The sequence below is a fragment of the Scatophagus argus genome, chromosome 18, assembly GCF_020382885.2.
Source record: "Scatophagus argus isolate fScaArg1 chromosome 18, fScaArg1.pri, whole genome shotgun sequence".
In the NCBI taxonomy this organism is placed as follows: Eukaryota; Metazoa; Chordata; class Actinopteri; family Scatophagidae; genus Scatophagus; species Scatophagus argus.
Window position 1 is genome coordinate 18566148 of NC_058510.1, and position 14194 is coordinate 18580341.

The following is a 14194-nucleotide window of genomic DNA, read 5'->3' on the forward strand; positions in this document are numbered from 1 at the left end:
AAACTGCATTAAGCTGGTTTCAGTTCTATTTATCAGCTCGATCTCAATTTCTGACCATGTTTTAGTTCATGTTAATGATGTATCGTCCATACTCACAAAAGTTAGTCACGGAGTACCCCAAGGTTCTGTGCTCGGGCTTTTATTCTTTATTTTATTCTTTAGATGCTGCGCATCTCTGTTTGTGTGCTCCTACTCTCACCCGTCACCCCATCCCTATTCTTTCTCTCTCTCTTCCAACCCAACTGGTCAAGGCAGATGGTCGCCCACCTAGAGCCAGGGTCTGCCCCGAGGTTTCTGCCTTCTAAAAGACAGTTATTTTTTTTTTTTTTTTTTTTTATGAAACATGGAGAATGAACAACCAAGCCATTCTTTATCTACTTACTCAAATTCATACATTCACTAATCCCCTGGACGAATTACACATACAGCTAACATTAACCTTATCTTTGGTAATGTGATCTGTCTTGTGGGGAAACTCCTTTCCAGCCTCATTAGCACTGCCAGGCGAGGGGTAGTCCTCTTTGAATTGCTGTAAAATGTCCACGTATTTAATGTTGCATGACTCCCAGTTTCAGTTTCTGGTTGCCATGCTGGTTTTGTACTTGAATGTTTCTCGAAGTAACAATCCCACTCTGTTGTCTGTCCAGGACAGGAATGTGGTATTGCTTGTCGTCATCTCCATCGTTACTAAGGTAATTCTCCAAAAACTGCAGACATGACACTCTGCCTCCTTGTTTATACCTGCTTGCGCATGCCCAGTATGCATGCTTGGCCATACGAAAATTGCTTGAATTGTCATGTGATGAGGGTGAATGGCTCTGTGATCGATCTGCGTATCAGGGCTGCAGTGTTTAGGTTCTGCAATTAAAACTGTGTGTTTGGACCTAGATCGCATTCTTCCTAAAACAGCATATTAAAAGAAAAATGAATTAGTTTGGATGTGATCTTAGAGAACTCGAGAGACCATCTCCTTCAGCCTCTGTGTGGCACCTCATCAGGTCAAAGAGTCATTCTGTTCTTTTGTGAAACCCTCCTTGCTGGGCATGAGCTGGGGTGACTTTGGAGATGGTGCTTCCTGACTGTTGCCTAAAACACAAAATAAGCAACTCGTCAGTATTGTTAAGATTGTTTTCAGTCTAACAAGTGTTATTTGTTTGGATGGTTTAGATGTGATGGTTATTATTATTATCTAACCTGTGTCTCCAGCATCATGTAGCCTCATGACCACTAAACTGCCGTCATCCAGATAGTATGTGGCCGGATCACACATTTATTAATAGTTTGCTATGCATGTATTAAGAAATAAATAAGAAACGCTGACACAGATAAACTGTACACAGCTTTAAACAATTTTCCACCCCTGGGTACCCAAGAGGACTGACCACAAATGGTTTGCCAGTCCTTCACCATTATTTGCCAGTCCTTCACCCCCACATCTCCCCACAGCAGGGGGGTTGACATGACATGACGACATCGCCCCCTCTCCCCCCACCCTGCACACCCACCACCACCACCACCACTATCACTGCTGTCCAGATGAGTGGTCAGCTCAGGAGGCTCTGCCCCAGCAAAGCTGCCGGCCCCGGTGGAGTGTCCCCACAATTACTCAGGGCTTACTTGTGCTTGTGCTTCTGAGATGGAGAAACCACTCCAGCATGTCTTCAACCTGAGCCTGTGCCAGGGGAGGGTCTATCTGACATCCTGCATCATCCTTGTCCCCAAGAAGCCACACCCGAGCGAGCTGAACAACTTCAGGCTGGTTGTCCTGACATCAACCGTCATAAAGATCATGGAACTGCCGCTGCTATACTACCTCAGACCCCAGGTCCTCCACGCACTCGACTCAATGCAGTTTGTGTACCAGGAGAAGGTGAGGGGTGGATGACAGCATCCTCTACCTGCTGCTGAGAGACTATCTCAGCAGGAGACCTCAATATGCCAGGCAGAGTGACTGAACCTCTGGGACTGTAGTTGGCATCACAGGAGCACAAAAGGAGACAATGCTCTCTCCTCTCCTGTTCACCCTGTACACCTCAGACTTCAAATGCATTTTAGAGTCATGCCACATGCAGAAGTTCTCAGACGACACTGAAATTGTGGTGTGTATCAGAGATGGACCCACCTGAAGCTGGTAGCTATCGACAGGGACTATGTAGAATTTGTCCAAACCTACAAGCACCTGGGACTGCAATGAGATTCCAAACTGGACTGCTCATTTAAGGCGGACACACTGTACAGAGCTGGCTCTATTTCCTGAGGAGGCTGAGGTCCTTTAGCGTCTGCTGATGTTCTACCAGACTGTCGTGGCCAGTGTTATCTGCTATGTTGCATTGTGGTGGAGAAGCAGCACTAAGAAGAAGGATGCCTCGCAGCTGGACAAGCTGGTGAGGAAGGCTGGCCCTGCAGTGGGGGCAGAGCTGGACTCCCTAACATCTGTGGCAGCGGAAAGGACTCTGAACAAACTCAGGTCCATAATGAACAGTGTCCATCACCCTCTGCACAGCATCTTAAATAGGCAGAGGAGCACATTTAGTGACAGGCTGCTGTCTCTGTCCTGCTCCACGGACTTTATCACTCAATAATTGTCATTTTATCAGTCAATAATCGTTTGCACACCATTCTACTGTTTTATTCTAGTATTGTTTTTAATTTTTTATGCATCCTATATTTTTACTAGTTATACTTTAAATAATTTTTCGCATGCTGCTCTGTGTTTTTTGTTTGTACTGATGCTACTGGATGTTTAATTTCCATGGGGATCAATAAAGTATTGATCTGTCTATCAATTGAACTATCTATCTGTCTAATGACTTACAGAGCAGGATTGTATTTTCAATATCTGCAGTATAAAAATTACACCATAACAGACAAATGATGACATGAAAATAGAGCAGAACTGTTAATGTTGTATTTATTATCACCCAGAGTAACAGTACTGGCAGGGTGTCATGGATTACAGGATGTATTGCCAGAGATTACATTCATCAGTTTCATCCTTGGTGTAATTTTATCTGCACTTAGTGAGGCTTCTGAGTTAATACATCTGGAAAAAAAGAAAAAAAAAATGTACACTTCAAAGTAGATCCAAGTGAAGTGTATTTTTAGACTCAATGGACCATGAGAAGTCAGTGCGTTTCAGCTTGCACAGGCCGAGAAATGGCAACGCAAAGGCATAGTGACGTGTGGACAACATTCAGACAGGTACCTGCTGTGCTGGCTGCAGTGTGTATTGCTTTGGCCCCTTGGCTGCTGCCATTTTGTCTTCACAGTGTGACATGGAACCTAAGCACAGCTATGACCTGAGAGAGAAGGAGAGGGAGAGGGAGAGTCGTCACGCTTGACCTTTCTGCATTTCCCAGTAAATCAGGACTACTCTTCATATCTAATGATGCAGAAACAGTCAAACATGACCTTTGAAGTTACAATACTGTACTGTGGCACTGCAACTCCCCCGTCCACACCCTCAATATCCACCAGCACGTACATGGATTGCTGATTTCCACACTTACATGGCTCCCAAATCAAGACAAATGGTTAGGCGCACTAAACATAATCAGTATGTAATTGACATTGATTTGCAAGATTAAGCGTGGAAAGTGTTGCAAGGTGCGAGTGGGTTGGGGTGTGAGGGATATTGGTGGTTAAGGCATGGATACATATTGTGGGAAGGTGTTTATATTTTCAACTTCATGTAGGAGTTTGATCAGTTTGTTTAAACAAGTTTACTGAGGCATAGCTTATAGCTGTTTACTGCTGTGGAAGGAGTTTTCAGCAGTGTTTGACAGATACAACTCCTCCAGTTGTTGAATTAAAGACTTAGACAAAAATACAAAGGAAGTAATGAAGACAGACAGAAAAAGGCAGACTGGGATTCAGAGACAGAAGAGATGTTTGTGCTGCCAATCAATGGTGGAATACAATAACAGCCAATCCATCTCTCTTCATTATCGGCCCTTGTCCTTCTGATGATTTCCCGGTGACCATAATGTCTGCCTTTACTGCTGGGGGGCCTTGCCCATCTGCTGTCATCTCTGTGCTTGTTAGGAAGCATAGCTCTCATCAAAGAGAGAATCATGGGGGCATTTCACTGCACTGCATAAACATCCATTACATCCCCCAGTCCCCTTCACTGTAATTACTGTGGTCCTGAGAGAGCAGGAGACAGAGGGAAGAAAGGCCGATTGGTGAAAGAATTAAAAGACAGGAGAAGAAAAGGGCTCAACACCAACACAACATCCTCGCCATTGTGTTAGTTGTTAGTGTTTGAGTTTCCCCCGATTGTTCCTGGATAATTGGCCAAGGGGAGGGCAGGGTGGACTGTGGGTGTGTGTGTTTGGGGGGATGTTGTTATGAAGGCAATTATTCTACCAAACTAATTACTTATTTTTCCTCACGCATATTAAATGTTTTTTTTTTTTCTGTTTTTTTCATTTGCTTTTGAGGTGACGTAGCTTGGCCGCAAGCAAGACCTTTGCTCTTGAATCAGTAACAGTGAAGAGACAGCACTGTTTATACTTTGTTTGGGAACTGCAGAGGTGGATAACCACAATGACAAACTGTACCTAGGACAATAATCCTTAAGGCAAAGGTGGAGGCAACAATCAGCAACAATGCACAGGCCTTAAAAGAGTGCTCCACTGATTTTGCATTGCACTATAACATTCTTGGATACATGATGGACACAAAACTGATGCAACCTAACCAGAGACATTAGAAGGGTTTCCTTCCCATACCCCTTTCACACTGGACAGAAACCCACAACTCACTGCCTTTTGCCTTCAGTGGTAAAGGGTACAATCTACATTCCTTCCTGGGTCAAACGGTTCTGCAACACTAAGTGGTGCAGAAGCTAATTTCCACCCTTTTCAGTAGCACTGTAGTTTGGTGCATTTAAATAGGATAGTTTTCCAGTTGTTTGTTTACTGACAATAAAACTCAACAAAGAAGAAACAATACCCCAAATCACCCTTGTCTGAGCATATTAATGCTTTAGAAATGACAACACCACCTTATGAAGCATAAAAACTTTTTTTTTTTTGCTTTTTTTTTTAAATCAAGGGAGTTTTTTTCATCATTCTAATGCGATAATGCACATATTAGGTTGATGGAAACATGGCTTCGTTTCTTTCCCTCTTTCTTGTCAAAAACTACTCATAACCCAACTTAACCGCCAACGGTTCTGTCAGTGTTATAAAACCTCTTGTTAGGTCTGGTAAACTCACTTCTGTCTAATTCCACAGCCGCAGACTATTTTTGTAAATGTCAAGGATTAAAAGAAATAACAGCTAATCTAAGGTTAGAGCAGTAATAATGGAAAGAAATTTCTTTTCTTTTCTTTTCTTTAAAGAAGGTGATGTCATCTTTATGAAGAACATTTCGTTCTGTTTTGCCGCGTTTTGCTTTGTAGTTGCAGCTGCTGCTCTACACTACACGTAATACTCATTTATGTATTTTAAAGTCACTCAAAGATCTTTTTGTTTGTATATATAATATTTTTTGTGCTCTCTGTGCTCAAAGATGAAGAAAAACACTGGAGACAGGCCCACAGGACCTACAGGTGAGACTCTGAGACACTGCACTCACAGCTGCTGTGTTTACTGTCACTGTTGACATGAAGTAAAATGAGATTCAGGAGGTTTTCTGTGAATGATACACATTCAGTGTGTTTTGGAGTGAGTTTAACTCTCAGTATTAAGGGGACCAATGCAGATTTTTTTCAGATTACAGGAATAGGTCATCACCATACAGCTGTAAAAAGTAGATCTGCAGAAAAAAAAATAATAATAAAATGAATACAAAATACAACCATTTAAAGTTGAATGTGACTCCCCGAAATAACAACCACAGTTCCTTTTTTCTGCTTAAAAAATTACTGGATGTGATTCCCCTGTTTTGCACCACCCCCTCCCCTCTCATAAATACCTAACAAGTTGTTGAAGTAGGAAACATCTTCTTTGAAACTGTTTAACTTTTAATATGATATAATTACATAAACAGATTCATTTGAAAACATGCCTGGAGGGCATCTATAAGCTATGCTGAGAATACAGCATTGTCAGTGTTTGTCTGTTGTTCAGTCAGTCAGTCCATGTCTTTGATCCAAACAGAAATGTCTCCTAACTATTGAATAGATAGATAGATAGATAGATAGATAGATAGATAGATAGATAGATAGATACTTTATTGATCCTGAGATCAATCCTGTGTTTATACTTTTTATATTGAAGTATAAAATGTATTAACAAAAATATAAAGTATAAAGAAGTCTAAAAATATAGAATATATAAAAACTTAGAAACCATAATAGGATAAACGAATAAAAACAGTCCAATGGTATGGAGTCAGTGTTGGTGTTAGACCTGCACCATGCCACAATACATTTTTTTAATATATATACTCCTCCTCCTGTCCATCCCTGATACACCTTACATTTGCAGTGTCATCTGAAAAACTTTGCAAGTGACATGAGTCTGGGTTGCATTTGATGTCGGAGGTATGCAGGGTGACCAGGACGTGGGGGAGAAAACCTTCCCTGTGGTGCTCTTGTGCTGCTGACTGCAATCCCTACAGAGGTGCAGTCCCCCCTGATGTACTGAGGTCCCCCAGTGAGACAGTCTGTTATCCATGACACAAGGTGTGAGTGACACTCCCATCTCTGTCAGTTTGTCTCATTGCAGCAGGTGGAGAAAAATACAGGATGCAAAATGCAGCATCTGACATGCAGTGTATGCATTTTGGGTATAAAGAACAAAAGGAAGCTTTAATTAATTTAATGAAGTAATAACTGAAGCAGGCAGGGTAACATATAGAACTAAGAGTGGCTGGAGGTCTACAAAGAAAACAGACTGAGTCTAAACGAAGAATAATCCAGACAAGGGTGACCCAAAAGAAGCAGGGTGGGAGTACAAAGAGGAAAAACACTAGGGAGGAGAAACAAATAATAAAGACAACAACAGGAAATATAAAGGAAAAGACAGAGAACAAGAAAACGTACAAAATAAAACAGGAACAACAACAGCGAATGAAAAAAGAAAAAAGAAAAACAAACCATTCCAGCTGATCTCCATTAACTCCAGAGAAAGAAATTCTGGCTTTAGCTGATAAATGTTGACCAGCTAGTCACTAGCTATCAAGTGTTAGTTAATGACCAGCTAGTCACTAACTAACACCAGCTTGCTCAGAGGTGCTGCTGACGGTAGAAACAAGGTTAATAAGAAGAAAAATGTGTTGGCTGCAAAACCCAAACAATGAGCTAAAACAGGTTAAATTAGGGGCTGATTGTGTGTGAGTTCATCGTGACCAGTGACCCCTTTCAAGCAACACGTACCCATGTGTTTCATGGTTAACAGTAAATATACTGATTAGCACATCACAGAGGATCAGTGGCACGCTAAAGAGGCAGTTTCCTGTGTTCCAGTAACCTCAATTCAAAATCAAATGTGCTTCTCAAAAATAGTTAAGGTTACTAATGAAACCATACCTACACCACCCCAGCATTTTTCTTGTTCTGGCCCTGTTGTTGTGCAAGGTATTTAGTCATTATTAGTGCACAGCTATGGTTGCAGGGGGATTTATATACAGTATAGATATATACGGATATATCTATATGTATATACCACTACCGGTCAAATGTTTTAGAATACCTCAATTTTTCCAGTTTTTTATTGAAACGTATGCAGTTTAATGTCTCATTATACAACAACAAATAAACAATTGAAGTATTGTATTTGTATGTGAAGTATTTGTACGCCTACTCAACGGTGTGATGAACCGAAGGTTTCAAATTTTGATTCATCAGTGCATAACACCTTCTTCCAGTCTCCAGTAGTCCATTGGCGGTGTTTCATGGCCCAGGCAAGCCTTTTCCTTGCTCTGACGTCTTAGCAATGGCTTTCTTGCTGCAGCTCAACCTGTCAAACCTGCAGCTCGAAGTCTTCTCTTTACAGTTGAAACTGAGACTTGCTTACTATGACCACAATTAAGCTGAAGCTGTTGTCCTGTGAGCCACCTGTCACGTGAGCTGTTGACTCTCAGAAACTTGTCTTCTGATTCTGTTGTGGCTTTGGGTCTGCCAAACCTCTTCCTGTCAGAGTTTCTCCCAGTTTCTGAGTACCTTTTGATGGTGAAGGAAACTGTACTCACTGACTCCTTGACTTTCTTCACAATTTCTCTGTAGGAAAGACCTACATTTTTAAGTGTTATGATGGTCTGTCTCTCTTCCATTGTTAATTGCCTTTTTCTCACCATTTCTATAGCAACACACTACTTCCTGCAGTACAGTACTGTTCAAATAATGCTCATGAGGGTATGGTACCACAGTGTGTTCCAACACTACTTTTATGCAGACAGAAGGGGTTGTAAGTAATCAAGAAAAGATGGAACAACTGTAGGAACTGGTAGCACCAACTTTCAAGGTTTGATCGACCTCCGTTGCTGCAGAACAGCTTTAAGATGTTAACACATTCCTTTCCCCTGAAATAGGCCTTTTTGTATAATTCTGAAATGTACATTGTTTTTCAGTTTTTGGTAACCTTACCTATTTTTTAAGCTCTGGCAGTTCACCACTTACCTTTGTACCAAGCTATTCATTCATTCATTCAGATAGATAGATAGATAGATATTTTCTAAAGGGAGCTCTTTGTTTTCTTTTGTTTCCTTCATATTCCTAAAAGAAACTGAAAAGAATTTAATATTAGAAGGGTAGGCAAATTAAAACAAGGCCTTTTTGGTCAGGTTATACTTGTTTTTTCATTTCTGGCTTATACTTTATATATAATACTATGATTATATGATTATTGCTTATCTGTGTAATTTGTATTTGATTTCTACAAGCTGTAAAAGATAAATAAAAATTCAGTACAACGCCATATAGACATGAGTATTGAGATGGAGTTGTTTTTCAGTGGTTGTGCTAGGCCCCTTTCTTCCAGTGAAGGTAAATCTTGATGCTTCAACATACCAAGACACAATCCTGTGCTTTCAAATTTCGGCCAGCAGTTCAGGGAAGGCCAATTTCTATTCCAGCATGACTGTGTCCCAGTGCACTAAGCAAAGTCTAACTTCACTGGCTCGCATAGAGCCGACCTCAGAACTCACCAAACACCTTTGGGTACCTTAAGATGAGTGTTTGCTGTTTGTTTCCTGTTCAGTTCCTGACCAGGAACGTTTCATAACGTAACTGGTGACAGTCTCAACATGAGGGCAACAGAACAGTTGGGACATTGGTTCCTCCCTGTCCTCTGACAAGATCCTAGAGTGTGTGTGTATGTGTGTGTGTCTGTCAGTTTCTTCTCTGGTAAATACCATTTCTCAAGTAAAGTAAAGAAAGTATGAGAAACAGAATGAAAGAGACGAAGAATCAGCTTTATTGGCAGTATATAAATTTTTACATACACACACTGAATTTTTCCTCTGCATTTAACCCATCCTTTGTTGAACACACATGCAACACCCAGCAAATTACATGCTGGGTGTTGGGGGGTGCCATTGTCATTAATCACTCCACCACACCCAAATTTTCCCTCCCATCTGGTGAGGGAATTGAACCGACGATCCCCCGATCACAAGCCGCTTCTCCAACCTCTAAGCTACTGCTGCACTCGTTGTTTTTTTTTTTCTTTTTTTTTTGAATAAAGGAGGAGAGAAGGAGAGGCTTTTATAACAATTTTTCGGACCACAGTCAGAATGCCCACAGAAATGTAAAAGACAACATGGCTGCAGAGGCCACTGAGTCCACCTGCATCACTTAAGGCCAGTTACACAAGCAGCAGCACAACTCATTTTCTACATCCAATATGCCAGATTCAGCAGTTTCACAGACTAGATTATACATGTATGAAAATCAACAGGCAGCATGATATTATATTTTGATACCTATTCATCACAGCTATAAATAATTTACTCTGTTTGTTGTGTATTGTCCAGACAGCACTGTGTGAAGAAATGCATATTTATAGGAAGGAAAGGAAGGAAATTATGCAGCTGGGTGAATATGATCTCAAGGACACTGCAGTGATGTTCCAATTCAACTGGAGCTTTATGGGGAAGGAAAGAAAAACCCAAGATATCTAATGGTCTTGTCTCCATATGTTAAATCAATATGCGTGAGAGACATTCTAATGTGCAAAGGACAAGGAACCACTGGACAATGTTATAAAAATCCAACTCAAATTCTCGTTTTTGTTTGTTTTCTCCATAGGAATATGGTTTTTAATAGGATTAATGGTTTTTAATTGAATTTTTCTTAAAAAAAATGATCAGTACTTTTTATATTATCTTTTAAGAAAAATTCAATCCTTTTTTCAAATTTTGTCAGCAGAATGTATTTATGGCAGAGGAATGTGGGACTCACAACCGTATCTGTGGGGAAGAGGGCGAGTTAGTGCTGTACCGGTGATGGGACATGATGAGTGAGTCCTCCTGCTCTGAGAGCTCGGTGTCTAAGGATCTCCCCCAGCTATCAGAACCTATGGCAGCATAACTAGGAGTTGGTCTAACTATAGGCTTTGTCAAAAAGGAGGGTTTTAAGTCGACTCTTAAACATAGAGAGGGCGTCTGCCGTTCGAACTGAGGCTGGTAATTGGTTCCACAGAAGAGGAGCTTGATAACTGAAGGCCCTGGCTCCATATTTACATTTGGAGATTTGTGGTACTACCAGTAAGTCTGAATCTGCTTGAGTGTTCTCGCTGTCCACACTGAATCTGTTAAATATGCAGTTCTGATCGTTTGATCATTTAGTAAAACACATACCCATCAGACTGGAGACATAACCACTCAAGTCAAACATGGTTGTGTTTGCAAAGATAGCTTTTTTAATCCAAAAATGTGATATTTAGATGTTGCGTCACTTTAGATGACATAATATATAGCCAACAGTAAGTAGCTTGTTATTAACTTAGCGATGAGTGATTTGTGGATCCAGCCAGACCTGTGTTTGGACACCTTCTGGTTTGGTTTTACAAATTAAGCCATGCTCATAGATCCATACAACAAACAATAAAACAATCATTTGGATAGTTTGCACTGACAGTATAGTGTACAGGAACTAATTACAATGAAATGTCCATGTAGTGCGGGAGTCTGAACTGGAGAAAATAATTTGTTTTTTGAATAAAAAATAAAGATCAAAACAGAGATTTTTGGGTGAGGTTAGAGCCCATCCACTAGTGTGTTTTCTTATCAGAAAATTTCAGAAGCAGCACCGTGTCCCTCCACATAGTACTGTGCAGTGCTGCAGCTCCTGAGGCCAGTTAACTCCAGTTGCAAACAGCAAAATCAGTCTAGTTTTGTTATTGATGCTCACTTGCTTTGCAAGAAGTTAAAGCATGTGTCAGAGAGGTCATTTTTAGGGCTGTCAAATGATTAAAAAAATGAACTAATGACATGCTTTGTAATTAATTAATCAAAATTAGTTTTTCAGCAAGTTTTATGTAGTGTGTGAAATGCTTTGCTTTAAGGTGATATTTCAGACTTGAAGTACTCCCATGGTTTTAATTCTTCACTGCAGAAATTGCAGAGGACACAGTTCCATCTGTGTGGGTTTTATTTAAATGTAAATGTTCCATTCATGGGACAGAGCAGCATCTCTTCTGCCTCCATCATGTTACAAAGCCGCTGTGGACAGAGCGGGTCAAAGGGCACCGGAAAACAATTAATCAGCATTACTTTTTTAATGTGTTTTTCTGTGGTTAATTAGTCAAAATTAATGTGTTATTTTGACAGCCCCAGTAATTTTATTTCTGAGAGGTTGTTAAGAGATCAGTCTCAGCCATAAGTGAAAGCAAAACTTGTTGTGGAGCATTGCTTTAGGTAAGTCATGAAATGTGACTGAGGAAGTCCATTGAGTTACAGATCTTTTAGTTAATATGTTTGTAGGAAATAAAACAGTCACCACCTTTTCCCCTACAGTATCCATCCATCCATCCATTTTCTATACCGCTTATCCGTCAGGGTCGCGGGGGAGCTGGAGCCTATCCCAGCTGACTACGGGCGAGAGGCGGGGTACACCCTGGACTGGTCGCCAGTCAATCGCAGGGCCAACACACAAAGACAAACAACCACACACTCTCACACTCTCACCTAGGGGCAATTTAGAGTAGCCAATTAACCTAATGTGCATGTTTTTGGTATTGTGGGAGGAAGCCGGAGTACCCAGAGAAAACCCACGCAGGCACAGGGAGAACATGCAAACTCCACATAGAAGGGCCCAGACCGGGATTCGAACCTGGAACCCTCTTGCTATGAGGCGACAGTGCTAACCACTGCACCACCGTGCCGCCCCTCCTATTTTTGTAGTTATGTTGAAGAACTACTGGACCAATCTCAAAACATTTGAGTCATTTACACACCAAAATGTAAATATCTCCACTCTAAAGAAAACGACCCCCTGTGAGGAGGACTGGAGTGTGCTATGACATCACCATGACATCAGTCACACAGACAACATTGTTTGTCTGTGAACACCAGACCAAAACTGCTCCCAGCATCCACTGGGAAGAGGTGACAAAGGCAACGCTCTCCCCTTGTGTGTGTGTGTGTGTGTGTGTGTGCCCTGTCTGACAGTGCCACATAATGTCTGATAAATGCCTGTCTTTATTAGAAACCATTAATAAGGCTGAATGTCTCTCACCATCCCATCCTCTCGAAGACAATGTGTGTCAACATGAACAATTACCAGGCTGATAAAACACACGCGGCCCAGTCGACTCCATCGCCATAGCCCTGATAGATTATAGGGGACATTTATTTAGCTGCACAGGAGCCCCAATGAATCCTCTAATATATTTGTTGGCCTGTGATCTCCACAGAGAGGCCCTCACTGGATGAGGGATGACTTTCAGTTTTTGCTTCTTATTGAATATATACAGCACAGTGTGTGATCAAAGTGAATTTCCCAGAATTTCCTGTATTTCCTGAATTTCCAATGGATGAATGCAAATTATGTAAAAAAAAAAAAAAAAAAAAAAAAGCAAACTGTAAGGTGTTCTTACTGTGTGCTGCACATTATCATGACCATCAGCCACTCACAGCAGCGTATACTGTGTCAGTCTCATTTGATTATTGATGCTTATCGAATATAAAGGAAGCATAGCACCTTTCAAAAACCAGATTTCCGAAGTGCTTAACATTTAAAAACAAAGCCAACAAAATGTACACAACCAGAAGGCCAAGTAAAATAAAAATAGCCAATCAATTAACAATAGATGTAAAAGGTTAAGAATTGAAGATTAAAAGGACAACAAAGACATAGAAAAAGTTACTGACATTAAGTCTAGGAACTATAGAATTTAAGACCAATAAACTAAAAGAGTGGTAAAAACAAAAGACAGCACACATCAAAGCAAAGCAAATCTATAAAAATGGGTTCCGAGAAGTGATTTAAAACAAGTTACTGACCTTGCAAGCTTTATCGCCTTGGGCAGGTCATTCCAAACCTGAGGAGCCCTTACAGTAAAAGCCCAGTCACCTTTAACCTCAACTTTGGAACAACCAGAGGGATCTTAAACTGCGGGCTGGCTGATGTGACTTGGGGAGACATACACTAAAAGAGAAATCTTAAAATCAATTCTAAAATGGACTGGCAGCCAGTCGAGGGAGGCTAGGTTATGTGTTGTCATAGGGATGTGATGTCATCTGTTAAAGCCTGTGAGAAGCCTAGCCACTGCGTTCTGAACTAGTTGGAGGTGAGAAAGGGACTTGTGGGAGATGCCAGACAGGAAAGAGTTGCAGTAGTCTAACCTGGAGAAGATGAAGGCTTGGCTCACCTGTTCCAGGTCAGACTGTGGGAGAAGTGGTTTGATTCTTGAAGTTGCTTGCAACTGGATGAAGCAAGTTTGGACAACAAAACGTGCCGGTCAAAGCTGAGGTTTGAGTCAATGATAACACCTAGATTACTGGCAGTGATTTTTTGATTGGTGGACAGTGGACCAAGTTTGATTGGGGTCTGGAGATGTGGGGGGATAAATAATAAGATTTCTGATTTTGAATTGTTAAGCTGAAGAAAGTTTTAGGCCATCCAACGGTTGACATCACTAAGACAGTCACTAAGATAAAAAAGTCCAGGCCGTTAAAAGTAATACGATCATGATATAAAAACAACTTGTTATTAAGTGACCTGATATTTAAAAGACAAAATTTTGCTGGTGTTAAAATAGGAGCTAAAAGAGCTTGCTGATGGACCTTAATTAAGTTTTTA